Here is a 15114-nt window from a genome sequence, read left to right as displayed (position 1 = left end):
TTCCTTCCTTCTTTCTCTGTTTCTTTCTTTTCTTTCTTCCTTTTCTTTCTTTCTCTTTCCTTCCTTCCTCCCTTCCTTTGCTTTCCTTTCTCTTCCTTCCTTTCCTTCTTTCTTTCTTCTTTTTCTTCCTTCCTTCTTTCTTTCTTTTCTTTCTTTCCTTCCTTCCTTCCTCCTTTCCTTTCCTTTTTCTTTCCTTCCTTCCTTATTTCTGTCTTTCTCTCCCTTCCTTCCTTCCTTCCTTCCTTTCCTTCCTCCCTCCTTATCAGTGTTCTCACTCTGTATTTATATTTCCACAGTGAGCTTTGCTGGATGGGACATGCACAAGTATAAATATGTCTGCGTACATACCGTGAAAGGAAAATAAATCTTGGAACCTCAAAATCACTAAACTGAAAAGGGAAAAGTCAAGCTGGAGACTACCTGGGGCCAACCTGCCTCCCATTCTTTTCAAAGTCACCCCGGGAAGGTTCCCCGGGACAAAAGCATCTCTGATGGCTTCCTCCCTCCTATGGTTTATGTAAAAATACAGATTCGGAGAGGCAGGCTCAGTTGTTTACATAGTGGCAGGCTGATGAAGGACTCAGAAGAATGCAATCAGTTGACTGTTGGAGGCTGAGGAGGGCGGATCACTTGAGGTCAGGAGTTTGAGACCAGCCTGGCCAATATGGTGAAACCCTGTCTCGACTAAAAGTACAAAAATTAGCCGGGCGTGGTGGTGGGCACCTGCCGTGCCAGCTACTTGGGAGGCTGAGGCAGGAGAATCGCCTGAACCCGGGAGGCGGAGGTTGCAGTGAGCCGAGATCCCACTGTTGCACTCCAGCCTGGGCGACAGAGCGAGACTCTTTCTCAAAAGAAGAAAAAATAATGCAACCTTTTGTGTGTTACCTTACCGCAGTGAACCAGGGTACATCTTACACGTATTGATTCCTGTCTCACGTCTTCCTAAAACGTACACAAGCAAACTGTGCCCCGAGCACCCAGGGCACATCCTTAACCTTTGCAAAATAAACTTTCTTTCTTTCTCTTTTTGAGATGGAGTCTCGCTCTGTGGCCCAGGCTGGAGTGCAGTGGTGCGATCTCGCCTCACTGCAAGCTCCGCCTCCTGGGTTCACACCATTCTCCTGCCTCAGCCTCCTGAGTAGCTGGGATGACAGGCGCCCGTCACCTCGCCCGGGTAATTTTTTGTATTTTGAGTAGAGACGGGGTTTCACCGTGTGTAAAATAAACTTTCTAAATTGACTGAGACCTCTCTCCGATCGTTGGGCTTCACAATATGTATGGAATTTGAAGGACACAACGCTTAGGCTGGTTTATCTAGTTGATTATTTTGTTGCCTAAGTCGTGTTGTTCTAATCCTACTTTCATTTTTTCTTTTTTCTCTTTCGAGACAGAGCCTCACTGTTGTCTGCCCAAGCTGGAGTGCAATGGTGCGATCTCGGCTCACTGCAATCTCTGCCTCCAGGGTTCCAGCAATTCTCTAGCCTCACCCTCCCGAGTTGCTGAGATGACAGGCGCCCACTGCCCACCGGGCTAATTTTTGCATTTTGAGTAGAGACCCGGTTTGACCACACCCAGGTAATTTTTATATTTTGAGTAGAGACGGGGTTTCACCATGTTGGCCGGGCTGGTCTCAAACTCCTGACCGCAGGTGACCCTCCCACCTCAGCCTCCCAAACTGCTGGGATGACAGGCATGAGCCACCACGCCCAGCCTCTAATTCTATTTTCTTTGGGTTCACTCTTGTTTCTCTGTGTTTTGCTGTGGTTCAGTCTCAGCCCCATTTCTGTATGTGGTTTGTGAATTTTGACAGACGGAGTCTCGATCTTTGGACCAGGTGGAGGGCACAGGTGTGAGCGCGGCTCACTGCAGCCTCGACCTCCAGGGCTCAGGCGATCCTCCCGCCTCAGCCTCCTGAGTAGCTGGGACTACAGACGCCCGCCACCATGCCCAGATAATTTTTTGTATTTTTAGTAGAGACGGGGTTTCACCATGTTGGCCAGGATGGTCTTCATTTCCTGACCTCATGATCCACCCGCCTCAGCCTCCCAAAGAGCTGGGATGACAGGAGTGAGCCCCCGTGTACCGATTGTTGTAAAAATGCATTCCATCTTACTCGTCTTCATATATACATATATATATTTTGCTTCATTTTTTTGAGACAAGCTCTTGTTCTGTTGCCCAGGCTGGTCCTAAATTCCTGGCCTCAAGCGATCCTCCTGCCTCTGCCTCTGAAAGTGCTGGGGTTACAGGTGCCAGCCATTGCGCCAGGCAATAAGAACTTACGATAACCTGGCCGGGCACGGTGGCTCACGCCTGTTATCCCAGCACTTTGGGAGGCTGAGGTGGGCAGATCACAAGGTCAGGAGATGGAGACCATCCTGGCTAACACGGTGAAACCCTCTCTCTGCTAAAAATACAAAAAATTAGCCGGGCGTGGTGGCGGGCGCCTGTAGTCCCAGCTACTGGGGAGGCTGAGGCAGGAGAATGGCGTGAACCCGGGAGGCGGAGCTTGCAGTGAGCCGAGATTGCGCCACTGCACTCCAGCCTGGGCGACAGAGCGAGACTCTGTCTGAAAAGAAAAAAAAAAGAAGTTACAATAACCCAGAGAGGAACTTCAAACAGGACCCTGATGAAAGAATCTGCTGCTTACATTTTTTTTGCTTGTGCAAACAGTAGCTCCTAATGTCAGAGGCATTCAAACAGGAGCTGCTCCTTCTGGGGCTACTTTGCTGGGCTTCCCAGTCATAGGACCACATAAGAGGTTGACACGGATACAGGCCACAAAGATCCTGCTGATAAAACAGGTTGCAGGGTCAGGCGCGGTGGCTCACGCCTGTCATCCCAGCACTTTGGGAGGCCGAGGTGGGTGGATCACGAGGTCGGGAGATCGAGACCATCTTGGCCAACACGGTGAAACCCCATCTCTACTAAAAATGCAAAAATTAGCTGGGCGTGGTGGCTCATGCCTGTAGTCCCAGCTACTCCGGAAGCTGAGGCAGCAGAATCGCTTGAATCTAGGAGGTGGAGGCTGTGGTGAGCCGCGATCACGCCACTGCACTCTAGCCTGAGTGAGGGAGCTACACAGAGATGCTATCTCAAAAAAAAAAAAAAAAAATGCTGCCAAGCTTGTGACTGTACTAAACGCCACTCCAGTGCACACTTTGAAACGGGTAAGTGGATATTATATAATTTCACATTGAACAATTAAAACTAAACATGCAAACTGAATGCAAAATTCAGGGATTAAATTGCAAATTGAATGATTAAAAATAAGTATTGGGTATGAATAGGTTCCCTTTTCTGAAGAATAGAGGAGGTAAGAAAAGAGATTCTTTTCCTTTTTTTTTTTTTTTTTTTTTTTTACTTTATAGACATCTTTACTGGGGCATTTTTATTTTTATGTATTTATAATGATTATTTCTTGGAGAGACAGGACCTGGCTGTGTTGCCCGGGCTGGTCTCTCAATCTGGGCTCAAGCGATCCCCACACCTCGGCCTCCCCAAGTGCTGGGATGACAGGCGTGAGCCACTTCACCGGCCTGTTTGCATTTTGAAAATAAGCTTGCATCACCTTTTAGATAAAAATTAACTACAGATAACCTCAACGGACCCCAGCAGGAATTGGCGTCTCTGCTGCCCCTTTGAGGTCCTCGGCTGCCCCTGCTCTGTAGGCAGCCCCCAGGAACAGGTGGGGCCCGCATGGTAACCCCCAGAGACCCCCACCCCTGGCATCCTGCAGGGAGGGAGCCGGCGGGCCGGTCCAGGCAGGTCCCACAGGAAAGGATTGTTCTCCCTGGGCTTGAAACTGCTTTTGCGAAAACAACTTTTTTTGGAGACTGAGTCTGGTTCTGTCCCCCAGGCTGGAGGGCGGTGGCACGATCTTGGCTCACTGCACCCTCCGCCTCCCGGGTTCAAGCCATTCTCCTGTCTCAGCCTCCTGGGTGGCTCGGACCACAGGCACCTGCCGCCACACTCAGCTAGTTTTGGTATTTTTAGTAGAGACGGGCTTTCGCCACATTGGCTAGGCTGGTCTCGAACTCCTGACCTTGTGATCCACCCGCCCCCCGCCTCAGCCTCCCAGAGTTGTGGGATGACAGGTGTGAGCCACTGCGCCCGGCCTGCCAAAATCGTACGTGAGACCATTCGGGCAGTGAAGAGATCTGACCTCACTGAGTCCGTCTTGCCTCGAACCTCCCAGCTGTCCTTCGTCCCTCCTGGGTGTCGGCCACAGCGTCTTTGGGAGGAACTTGCTTTCTAGTAGTTTAGCTTGGAAATAAAGATGATAACAGTCCCTTTTCCAAAGCAAACCTCCTTCTTGCCCGGAGACGAGACTGCGTTTACAGAACTAACAAATTAGCCGCTGGATTAGAAACGACAGTTTCGGACTCAGGCCCCTGGATTAGAAACGACGGTTTCAGGCCGGGTGCGGTGGCTCAAGCCTGTAATCCCAGCACTTTGGGAGGCCGAGACTGGCGGATCACGAGGTCAGGAGATCGAGACCGTCCTGGCGAACACGGTGAAACCCGTTCTCTACTAAAAAATACAAAAAACTAGCCGGGCGAGGTGGCGGGCGCCTGTAGTCCCAGCTACTCGGGAGGCTGAGGCAGGAGAATGGCGTGAACACGGGAGGCAGAGCTTGCAGTGAGCTGAGATCCAGCCACTGTATCCCAGCCTGGGTGACAGAGGGAGACTCCGCCTCAAAAAAAAAAAAAAAAAAAAAAAGAAACGACGGTTTCGGACTCAGACCCCAGGATTGGAAACGATGGGTTCGGACTCAGGCTGCTGGATTAGAAACGACAATTTCAGACTCAGGCCCCTGGATTGGAAATGATGGTTTCGGACTCAGGCCCCTGGATTAGAAACGATGGTGTCAAACTCAGGCCCGTGGGTTGGAAATGATGGGTTCGGACTCAGGCCGCTGGAGGCTCCAAAATTCTGGCCCTCCTCGAATTGCTCCTGGGAAGACATCCCTCTTGTGAAACCGACGGTCATGCTGAGATATATCCCCGCGCTGGACGGAGCAGCTGGTACCACCCAGAGGACCAACTGGCTCCTCTGGTCTGTGGTCCCCACCCAGGAACTGACTCAGCTTCGAGTCCCTGTGATCTCATCTCTGACCCAAGCGATCAGCACTGCCCACTTTCTGACCCCCGACCCACTAAATTGTCCCGGAAAACTCCCCTCCTGGGGTCCCTGGGGAGATGGAGTTGAGGAATAAGGAAACGCCCCCATTGCAGCTCTGTGGTGGTGAGAAATCCCTCTGTCTACGCAGCCGGCCAGGGGAGCCCCTGGGGCGGTGACAGGAAAGACCAGGGAGGATAAAGAAAACCCAGCTCCGGGGGGCACAAGGTCACAGCCGTGGTGCGGGCGGGAACCCCAAGATCAAAGCATAGCATGTGCCGGCCTTGGAAGGGAGCGGCTCAGATTCCACAGAAGCCTCCCGCGTCCTCGTCCCAGGCAGAGGCCGTGCTCCACCTGCAGGTGGTGGGAAGAACGGAGACGTCTTGCCAAGGCCGGGGCACGTCGCCAGAGGGGCACAGGTGCCAGGGGGCCCGGCTGGCCCAGAAGAGAGGGCCCCGGAACCCCAGGTCCACGTCAGGGCCGGAGTTTGCCCAAAACCATTTTCCCTGCTGATTCCCAAGACGTTCTGTGCCCCAGAAAACTGCTTGGAAACCCACACACAGTCTCACTCTGCGGCCCACCCCAAAGCCCATCCCTGGGCTTCATGAGCTATTGTTTTTTTTTTTTTTTTTTTGAGACGGAGGCTCACTCTGTCTCCCAGGCTGGAGCAAGTGGTGCGATCTCGGCTCCCTGCAAGCTCCGCCTCCTGGATTCAAGAGATTCTCCTGCCTCAGCCTCCTGAGTAGCTGGGACTACAGGCGCTGCCACCTCGTCCGGCTAACTTTTTGTATTTTTAGTAGAGACGGGGTTTCACCGTGTTAGCCAGGATGGTCTCCTAATTTGGTATTTTTAGTAGAGACCATGTTGGACAGTCTGGTCTCGAACTCCTGATCTCAGGTGATCCACCCACCTCAGCCTCCCCAAAGTGCTGGGATTCCAGGTGTGAGCCATCGAGCCTGGCTTTTCTTTTTCTTTTTTTTGAGACCTAGTCTCATCTGTCTCCCGGACTGGAGTGCAGTTGTAATCTCAGCTCACTGCGGCTTCTGCCTCCTGGGTTCAAGCGATTCTCCTGCCTCAGCCTCCCAAGTAGCTGGGACTACAGGTGCCGCCACCACATCCGGCTAATTTTTGTATTTTTAGTAGAGACAGGGTTTCACCGTGTTAGCCAGGATGGTCTCGATCTCCTGACCTCGTGATCCACCCATCTCGGCCTCCCAAAGTGCTGGGATGACAGGCGTGAGCCACCGCGCCCGGTCACTTCATTATAGTTTTTATGTGTGTTTCTCTGATGGTCAATGGTATTGAACACCTGTTCATATACCCGTTTGCCATTTGTGTATCTTCTTTCGAGAAATGTCTATTCATATCTTTGGCCGTTTTTACATTTCAATTTAATTTTTTTATATTTCACTTTTCAGTTCAGGGGTACATGCGCAGGCTGGTGAAAGAGGTGAACTTGTGCCGTGGGTTCCTGTTGTACGGATGATTTCATCACCCAGGTATTAAGCCTGGTACCCAGTAGTGACTCTTCCTGACTCTCCCTCCGCCCACCCTTAACCCTCCACCCTCCCATCGACTCCAGTGTGTGCCGTTCCCCTCTCTGTGTTCACGTCATTTAGCTCCCGCTTACACGTGAGCACGTGTGGGTATTTGGTTTTCTGTTCCTGTGTTGCTGAAGACAATGGCCTCCAACTCCAGCCATGTTCCTGCAAAAGGCATGATCTGGTTTTTTTTTTTTTAATGACTTTTTGCCATTTTTTAATCAGATTATAAGATACTTTTCTATTGACTTGTTTGACCTCCTTATACAGTCTAGTATTTTATCCCCCCTGAGGCTGCTGTTCTGAGCCTAAAGACGGAAGGAAGGCCTTGTGAGCTGTGCCTGGTACAGGTTTTTTTTTTTTTTTTTTTTCACATTATACCAGGTTCAAGCGATTCCCCTGCCTCAGCCTCCCAAGTAGCTGGGACTACAGGCGCCCACCACCACACCCGGCTAACTTTTGTATTTTTAGTAGACACGGGGTTTCACCGTGTTGGCCAGGATGGTCTTGATCTCCTGACCTCGTCATCCGCCTGCCTCGGCCTCCCAAAGTGCTGGGATTCCACGCGTGAGCCACGGCGTCCGGCCACAATTAACCGTTTTAACGGGTCCAGTTCACTAGCATTTAGCACGTGGTTCCGCCGGGGGCAGATCTGTGCAAACCACACCCCAGAGGCCAAGGAAGCTGACGGCTGAAGAAAGAAACTGACTGATCCAGATTCTTAGAAAGAAATATGCAGAAATATGTAGGAAAGAAGCCGTATCTGCGAGGAGAGTGGATCCCAGTGCTCCCCGCAGACCCAGGGCTTCACCCCAGGGAGGAAAACGTTGCTATGCGGGTGGGGGGGGGGGCCCTCAGGGACAGGGAAGGTGCCTCAGGGGCAGCCACGTGCACCTGCTAAGGGCAGGGTTTATGGTCCAGGCTACTTTGACCCAAGGGCGGGATTTAGGTCACATTGGAGAAAGTGGCAATCATCTTCGGGACCTTCCCAGAGCAGGGGTTGGTCAGAAGTGAACACACCGATTGGCCTCCCAGACGGAGCTGCTCTCTGTTCCACAAACAGGCGTTGTGAGACGCAGCCCCCACTTCTCTCTAGCTGCCCCCACCTCTCTCTAGCTGCCCCCACCTCTCTCTACCTGCTCCACGTCTCTCTAGCTGCCCCCACCTCTCTCAAGCTGCAGCACATTCTCATAACTTCAAAGGAGACCCTATGCCCCTTAGGCAGTCACTCCGCACCCCTGCCAACCACAAACCCAGGTTCTGTTTCTGCAGCATTGCCTGTTCCTAGAAATGGAACCCCATGCTGTCCTCTTGTGTCTGGCTTCCCTCACTGAGGGCAGTGTCCCCAGGTTCCTGTTCATGGCTGTGTAGTATTCCACTGTGTGGACAAAGCACACTTTGTGTGTCTCTTCCCCTGATGACGACCCAGGCTCTCTCGTGAAGCCACCATGTGTGCAGGTGACCTGTGTGCAAAGCCCTTGCAAGGCAGGTCCCAGAGGCCCTTTGCCGGCTCCCAGGCAGGTCCCCTCCCACCTCACAGGTGACCACACGGAGGCTCAGGAGAGAGGAGGCAGGTTGCGGAGATGAGAGGCAAGCCCAGCCCTACTGGGGCCCGGCTGGGTGCCCGGGTGGCTCACGTCACCAGAGGGGCCTCCCTGCTGCATCTTTGAGCCGAGGGCACTGAGCCCGGGGGGTCTCCGTGAGCTGGTTCGCACAGACACCCCCACACCTGCCCCATGGATGTGGGAGTCTCCGCCATTTCCCCTGGGGGCTCCCAGCCTCTCCCCCGCTAGGGACCCCCTCCCCAGGACTCCCCCCAAGGACTCCCCACCACACCCACTGCAGTGTTGGCAGCTGGAAACCCCCAGGTGACCTGAGGGACCTGGGGACAGGTAGGGAGGGAGGCAACTCCCCTGTGTGGTTCCTGTTTGCTCCGTGCGATGAGGTGTGGACACTACAGGGTCAGGCCGCATCTGCCAGGCTGGCTGGGGGCCGGGGTTAGGGTCGGAAGAGCAGGGTGGTCTGTGGAATCGCCACGTTCACCCCCCACCCCTGAATAGCCTGGGCGGGCAGCGGCCGCACTCAGGCCCCAGCAGCAGAGACCACGGCGCAGGGAGTGGGTGCAGGGGTGGGGCAGGGGCCAGCTGTGCCATCCCAGGTGGTCTTGGGGCCTCTGCCTCCCTCCCACCGTGTTGGGGACCTCGTGTTGAGGACAGGGTGACGGTCTGCGTTCTTGCTGGGGAGGGCGGGGGTTGGCCCCTCGCGGAGGCTCCTCGGTCCTCCCAGACGCCGCCGGGGGCGCCTGGAGGAAGGCCCAGCTTCCTGAGCACCCGTAAGGACGTCAGTGTCCCCGCAGCCACGGGGCGGGCCAGGGAGAAGGCCGAGTGTGTCGGGGTCTTCCCCGGACCTCCCCAGGGAGAGAGAGGAGGCAGCCGTCCCCAGCCGGGCTGGTGAGAATGGTGCCGGTCAGAGGGCAGCAGAAACAGCCCACACACTCCTGGGGCCGGTGGTGTTACCTGCACGTCCCAGGGTGCAGACACTGCTGGACGGTTGAGCTGGGGCTGCCACCATAGATGGCCCCAAACCAGGCAGAAGGGTGCACTGACCGCAGAGACTCATCCGCTCCCCGTCCTGGAGACCAGGGGTCTGAGGTCCAGGAGTCTCAGGGCCGTGCTCCCTCCACAGGCTCCGGGGGAGGCTCCTTCCTGCCTCTCGCAGCTCCTGGGGGCTCCAGGCATCCCTGGGTTTGTGGCCGCGTCACTCCAGTCTCTGCTTCTGTCTCCACGTGGCGTCCTCCCCTGTGTCTGCGTCTCGTCTACTGTCTCTCAGGACACTTGGGAGAATGAGTAAAGTGGTGCACGAACAAGGACTCTGAATGTCTGCGGTGGCCCAGGGCACTCCACGTTCCGTTTCGGGGCCAGGCTGTCTCTGAAGGACACGAACGCTGCCTAGTGGTGTTGGCCAATTTCTGTGGCCTCAAATCCTCCACCACAGCTGGTCACAAGCAAGGAAACCTATGGCAGCACTGGGAAGGAACGCAGGGTTGCCTCTTGCGATCCCCCAGGCAGTGGCAGACACCGGCCCTCAGCCCCCGGGAGGAGTCTCCAGGCGCCCATCTTCCCAGGTGCAGAGTTAGCAGCTCAGAAAGGCTCGGCGGCCTCCTGTGGTCACACAGCAGAGCCTCCCGAGGTGGCCGTCCCCCTCGTGAGGTTCCAGCAACATCCGTGGAGACCACACTCGTCATTAGATGGCGGCCACCCTGAGACTCACGAGGACTTCCAGGGGCTTCGGAGCGGCTGCCTGGGAGACCTGGGTGGGCCAGGCCAGAAGAAGTAACAGGTTCGGAGAAACACGAATGCCAAAACCACACGCCTGGGCCTTGGGAAGGCAGAGCTGGAGGACGCGGTGGGTGGGTGCTATCCTTCAAGAAGGGCTGGGTGTCGGAGTGTGTGTGGGTGTGTGGTGCGGTGGGAGCTGCCCCTCCAGGACTGTGTTCTAGGTTTTGTGTGCGTGTGTGTGCCTGTGTGTGTGCAGTGGGGTGTGTCGCGTGTCTCGTTCTTCACGGAGGCCTGTGTTCCGGTGTGTTGGGGGGGCGGTGGGAGGTGTCCCCCAGGGACGCCTGCGTTCGCACTTGGTGGTGCTGCGGTTTATTCTGAAGGATTCCAGGAAATAGCATCTGAAGTACCTTCCAGTGGGACGATGACTCCCTCAAGCTGACGTCATCTGGAAAACAACACATGGACGGAGAGATTTTTTTAAAAAAAAATTTCTCATCTGACTAAATGCAGGTTCTCCAAAGCGAGGCCGATGTCAGGAGGCCCCTCGGAGAAATATCCGTCTGTCACTTGTGGGGACCAGGATCGATCCAGCTCCCAGTGGCCACAGGCGCTCGGAGAAATATTCATCTATCAACTGGGGGCATGAACTGGGAACAGGAGTCAAACCGGCAGGGGACGAACGGTGACCCTGCTCCGGACGGGCTCTTCCTGGCCCTTTGAGTTTAGGTCCTTTGCTCTCCCAGGCAGCCCGCGTTCCCCCCCATTCCTGCTCCCGGGAAGAAGTGTCTGTCCACTCCAGCCCCACACTGGGTGGCCTGGGCCGTCTCATTCCTGATTCCCCAATGGTCTGAGGCAGGAGAAGCGGGTCTGAGGCAGGAGACGAGGGTCTGAGGCAGGAGACGAGGGTCTGGAGGCAGGAGACAAGGGTCTGAGGCAGGGGAAGAGGGTCTGGAGGCAGGAGACGAGGGTCTGAGGCAGGGGAAGAGGGTCTGAGGCAGGAAAAGAGGGTGTATTTGGCCTCATAGTGTTAGAACGAGGCTGTCAGGGTGCGCCCTAAAGCAACCTGCTGTTCTCATGAGAGGGAAGAGATGCCAGGGATACTTGGGCACAGTGAAAAGACCCTATAAGCACACACCAGATGGCATCCACAAGCCGAGGAGAGGGGCTTCGGGAGGAACCAGCCTGAGGGACGACACCTTGCTCTCAGACTTCAGCCTCCAGGACTATGGGAAGGTAATTTTCAGTTAAGCCCAGCCCTGAACACTCACACAGACGGGTACATTTACTGTCCCTGTTCTTCTGCCAAGGAAATTGAGGCACAGAGAAGTTTAGTGAACTGGACCCATAGGAGAGAACCAGTAACGGTCAAGCTTGGGTTGGAACAAACCACCCTTTTTGCAGCACTCATGCTCTTAGGCACTACACGTTTCCTTGGATACCCTGGAAACACGGAATACTGCAGTACACCCTGAACACGCAACGTCACAGTAACAAAGACGACACTGAGTCGAAGTGTCTTCAGCCACATGGGAATGTGTCAGAAGAGTACGGGGGTCTCTCATGGATGGCATGAATAGAAGACCCCCAGAAAGGATGAGACGGCTCAGCCCACCACCCTCAGGGGAAGGTCTTGGTTCTGCTCCACCACCGAGTAGTTTCCCACCTCCAACAGGGGAAGGCCTCAGTACCTAGGAGACCTCAGTACCTGGAAAGTCTCAGTACCTAGGCGACCTCAGCACCGAGGAGGTCTCAGTACCTAGGAGGTCTCAGCACCGAGGAGGTCTCAGGACCTAGGAGGTCTCAGCACCTAGAAGGTCTCAGCACCGAGGTGACCTCAGCACCGAGGAGGTCTCAGTACCTAGGGGACCTCAGTACCGACGAGGTCTCAGTACCTAGGAGATCTCAGTGCCTAGGAGACCTCAGTACCTAGAAGGTCTCAGGACCTAGGAGGTCTCAGCACCTAGAAGGTCTCAGCACCGAGGTGACCTCAGTACCGACGAGGTCTCAGTACCTAGGGGACCTCAGTACCAACGAGGTCTCAGTACCTAGGAGATCTCCGTGCCTAGGAGACCTCAGTACCTAGGAGGTCTCAGCACCGAGGTGACCTCAGTACCGACGAGTCTCAGTACCTAGGGGACCTCAGTACCAATGAGGTCTCAGTACCCAGGAGATCTCCGTGCCTAGGAGACCTCAGTACCTAGAAGGTCTCAGGACCTAGGAGGTCTCAGCACCGAGGTGACCTCAGTACCGACGAGGTCTCAGTACCTAGGAGATCTCAGTGCCTAGGAGACCTCAGTACCTAGCAGGTCAAACTGAGAGACGAAACGTAGAAGGGAGGTTGTCACGGGCTGGGGGAGGCAGAGTGGAGAGCTGTTCATGGAAAGATGCGAACGTTCTGCAGACAGACGGTGGTGCCGAGTGCACCACGCCAATGTGCTCAGTCCCACCGAACTGCGCCCTGAAAACGGCCAGCATGGCCAATTCCGTGTTTTGTATACGGCGCCACAGGAGGAAACAGTCGTCGGAAGAGAGGGAGGGAGAGGAGCAAGCGCGCCGCGCCGGCCCCGCCCCGCCCCGCCGTGCAGCCCCGTCCAGGCCTCGCAGCTCGCGCAGGGTCGGGCGTCCCCCGGGCCGGGCTGGGCCGCTGCGGGAACGGGGTTGGGCCAAGGCAGCCACGGGTGGCAGCAGCAAGCGCGGTGCGGGCTGGGCCGGGCTCCGTGGGCCCCTTCGCCGCCCTCTCGGTCCGCACAAGGGCCCCGCTCCGGGCTCGGCTGGGCTCCGGGGACGCGGCCTGGGGTCCGGGGGCCGCGAGCCTCCCCGCTCCTCAGCCTGGCGGGCCCGGGCGCTGGCTGGGGCAGCAGGTGCGCGTCAGGGGCCGGGCTGGGCGCCGAGGCCCGCAGAGGGGCGCAGAAGACTGGCTGCGGCTCCGCGCAGAGGCCGCCAGGGGGCCGCGGTGCGCCTCCCACCACCCTGCGGCCTCAGGGCAGGCGGACCCACGGCCCTCCACGCCCTCCCTCGCTCGCGTCCTGCCCCGCTGGGAACTCCGCGGGGTCCCGTGCATTCCGGGACAGGCCGCCGCAGCGCAGCAGCTCACCTCTGCTCTCTTCCCTCACTCAGCTCTTGGCCTTCAACAGCTTCGGCTCTTTTCGTCACCCCTCTTTACTCCTCGTTCCTCTCCGTCACTTTCCGTCATCTCCGATTAGGCTCGGCCTGCTTCAGCTCACCAGTTTGCCTTCCTCTTTGTCGCCTTCGGATAATTTCCGTGACGCTTCGTCAGTGTCCGTCAGTCCCCGTCCCTTTCCGTCAATTCTCGCCACTTTCCGTCGCTCTCCACCGCCCTTCAGCTCCGCTCGGCTCTTCTCCGTCAGGCATCGTCTACCTTCGTCACTCTCCGTCGTTCTCCGTCACTCTCCATCGTTCTCCGTCACTCTCCGTCGTTCTCCGTCACTCTCCGTCACTCTCCATCGTTCTCCGTCACTCTCCGTCGTTCTCCGTCACTCTCTGTCCCTCTCCGTCACTCTCCGTGGCTCTCCGTCGGTCTTCTTCGCTCTCCGTCGTTCTCCGTCGCTCTCCGTCGTTCTCCGTCGCTCTCCGTCTCTCTCCGTCGCTCTCCGTCGCTCTCCGGCTGCTCCCTTCCCCGCGTGCCGGCTGCAGAAAGCCTCACGACCTTTGCCTGCTCTTAGCCCTTTTCCGTCCCTCTCCGACGCTGCTGTCTCTGTGGGTCCCGGGTGATTTCTGTTCGGCCCGTGACTCTGTCTTCCTCCCTTCGCTCCTGGGAGAGTGGCCTGATCCCTCCCTAGACGCCTCTCCCCGCTACCCGGCCTGACTGATGGTGGGGAGCTGGGGTCTGGGGGTGGCCCCGAGGGGAGGAGCGGGGGTCTGGGGGTGGCCCCGAGGGGAGGAGCGGGGGTCTGGGGGCGGTCCCCAGGGGAGGAGCGAGGTTCTGGGGGCGGTCCCGAGGGGAGGAGCGGGGGTCTGGGGGTGGTCCCGAGGGGAGGAGTGGGGGTCTGGGGGTGGTCCCGGGGGGAGGAGCGGGGGTCTGGGGGTGGTTTGCATGGGGGTCTCTCTGTGGTCCGGAGGGTGGAGCAGGGGGTCTGGGGGAGGTACTTATGGGAGGGACAGGGCTGTTTCTCTTTTTGGTCCTGTTCCCATCTGCTGAGCTGGGGGTCCTTGTGATCCGGACAGGTGGGGCAGAAGGTGGACCAAGGTGAGGGGAAGGAAGGAGTGGCGGCCTGGTCCCAAGGGGGCAGGAAAGGGGTTCGTGGTGCGGTTCTGACGTGTGACCCCATCCACAGGAGAAGGGACACCTCAGACTCTCCCGTTCCTGGCCATGGGCATGGCTCAGTAGCTGCCTTCCCTGGCTGTACTCGAGGCTCACTGGAGGAAACTTCTTTTTCATTCTGGCAAAATTTTTAAAAGTCTTTTACAGATCTCAGTGAGTTCAAAGCCGCCCGTGCGCAGCGTCTCACCCGCCACTCAGCAGCCTCAGCGTACACAGCCCCCGCCGCGCGCCACAGTGCCACATGGCGTATGATCAGCGCCGGGCTGGCGAGAGACCCCGCTTAACCCGACGTAGGGCGCGGGGCGGGGCTTGCCGTGACGGCCACCACTCCTATTGGTCAGCGCGAACGGCAACGCCCTCTGCGATAGGCTGTAGATGAAAAGGGCGGGCCTCCACTGCTCTGGGACGGGCGGGAGGGCGGTACAGAGGGAGATGGGCGGGAGGGGTGGGGCCGACATGCGGAAGGAGGCGGGCAAGGTGAGAAGCGCACTCACGGGTAAAAGGGGCGCGGCCGGCTTCCCGAAAGGGGCGGGGTACGGCCAGCAGCAGGATGTGGACAGTTGATAGGAGGGGAAAGTGGGCAGGGGAGAAGTGGGGCGTGGCGAGAGGCGTGTCTATGCAGATGGCGTGGGGCCTGGTGAAGGGCGGGGCTGCGCAGGTGAAAAGAGGGGCTCCTGGAAGGGCTTGCTATGTTGCGCGGGGCTGTGCAAGTGATGGGAGGAGCTTAGTGAGGGGTGGCTCTTTGCAGGTGAGGAGTGTAGCCTAGTAGGCGGGGATGCAGGTGAGCTGGGCCTTGGGGATGGGGCTTGCAGGTGATGGGGTGGAGCCAGTGGGGCGGGGCTGCAGGCAAGCTGCGCCTTGGGGGCCGGACTTGCATGCGAGAGGCGGGGCC

The 15114-nt window shown here is 57.1% G+C and overlaps 1 protein-coding gene across 1 annotated transcript in view; it reads right to left on the bottom strand.

Moving 5' to 3' along the window:
* PLCXD1 (phosphatidylinositol specific phospholipase C X domain containing 1) overlaps positions 1-13426 on the bottom strand; it is a 42380-nt gene extending 28954 nt beyond the window's left edge. The window contains exons 1-2 of the mRNA XM_030932856.1: positions 13035-13426; positions 9179-10385 (exon numbers count right to left, since the gene is read on the bottom strand). The gene's annotated coding sequence lies outside the window, so the exon portion shown is untranslated. The remainder of the gene's footprint in view (positions 1-9178; positions 10386-13034) is intronic.
* Between the last annotated feature and the right edge of the window lie 1688 nt (positions 13427-15114).

This window comes from Rhinopithecus roxellana, chromosome 6 (assembly GCF_007565055.1).
Source record: "Rhinopithecus roxellana isolate Shanxi Qingling chromosome 6, ASM756505v1, whole genome shotgun sequence".
Taxonomy (NCBI): Eukaryota; Metazoa; Chordata; class Mammalia; order Primates; family Cercopithecidae; genus Rhinopithecus; species Rhinopithecus roxellana.
Note: the sequence above shows the minus strand (reverse complement) of the source record. Positions and strands in the feature narration are given on the sequence as shown.